The sequence below is a fragment of the Sinocyclocheilus anshuiensis genome, unplaced genomic scaffold (assembly GCF_001515605.1).
Source record: "Sinocyclocheilus anshuiensis isolate Anshui unplaced genomic scaffold, SAMN03320099.WGS_v1.1 scaffold4362, whole genome shotgun sequence".
Classification (NCBI taxonomy): Eukaryota; Metazoa; Chordata; class Actinopteri; order Cypriniformes; family Cyprinidae; genus Sinocyclocheilus; species Sinocyclocheilus anshuiensis.
The window spans coordinates 1-1085 of NW_015556064.1; the positions used below are offsets into that span (position 1 = coordinate 1).

Here is a 1085-nt window from a genome sequence, read left to right on the forward strand (position 1 = left end):
CACCAAGGATCCAGCTGAAGCCCCGTTCACACTACAAGCGACACGTAACGTCAAAGCAACACGATCCCATTCATTCCAATGGAGAGCTGGTGATTTCCGGCGACAAGAGTGACAGAGGCCGTTGGTGACTGGATGGGGCATGTCCAGCGATGCGACAAAGTTCAGAATCCTTCAACTTTATGCAAATGAAGAGCGACTTTCGGGAGCAACAGCCAGTAGGAAAGAAGATGGTAGAGCTCATGTGATCGTTCTCCTCTCAGCCGTAGATAAACATATGCAATGGGAAAAAGTAGGCTCTGCTTCTCATTCATTTTTGTTTGTATGTACAGATTTAATTTGTATTTGTTATATTTAGTCTTTTGCCTCCAAAATGTTTGTAATTAGCGGCAAGAAACCTGATTCGCTGTGAAGGCAACCAGTAGTGAGAACGCCCAAGCAACCTCATCGCCAGCCCGTGAACGCAGCTTGATTACTGGCCACTTGGAGGAGGATTGTCCTTTATCTGCTACACTGCACTGTCACTTCTGGTATGGATTCACTGACCTTTTGTGATATGTGAGATGTTTTGATTTTACTAAATGTAATAATTTTACTTAATTTGATTTTACATAATTTACTTAAAGGGACAGTTCACCCCAAAATTAAAGTTCTACCATCATTTACCCTTCATCACCCTTATGTTTTTCCAAACCTGTATTAATTTCTTTCTTCTGTTGAAGACAAAAAGATATTTTGAAGAATGGTGATAACCAAACAGTTCATAGTAGCCATTGACTTCCATACAGTAGTAGGAAAAAAATGACTGTGGAAATCAATGGGGCCCGTCAACTGATTTGGTGAGTACATGATGACATAATTTTTATTTTTGAGTGAACTATCCTTTTAATACAATGTATAATTATGATTCTGAATTAAGTGTAATGTTTCTCTAAAAATATTATCAGAAATATATGGAGACGCATATATTATCAGAAATTAGAGTTGCACGATTAATCGTTAAAAGATCATAATCTAGGTCCAAACCCCATTTACACTAATTTCTAAATGACAACGATTGTTGTTGTCGCATACTAACACCGTGTCTA

The 1085-nt window shown here is 38.3% G+C and overlaps 1 long non-coding RNA gene across 1 annotated transcript; it reads left to right on the forward strand.

Moving 5' to 3' along the window:
- The first annotated feature begins 15 nt into the window (after positions 1 to 15).
- Positions 16 to 745, forward strand: LOC107676185 (uncharacterized). The gene is made up of 3 exons (XR_001632705.1): positions 16 to 289; positions 385 to 527; positions 720 to 745. It is a non-coding gene; the product is annotated as an uncharacterized LOC107676185 (long non-coding RNA).
- Positions 746 to 1085: the final 340 nt, after the last annotated feature.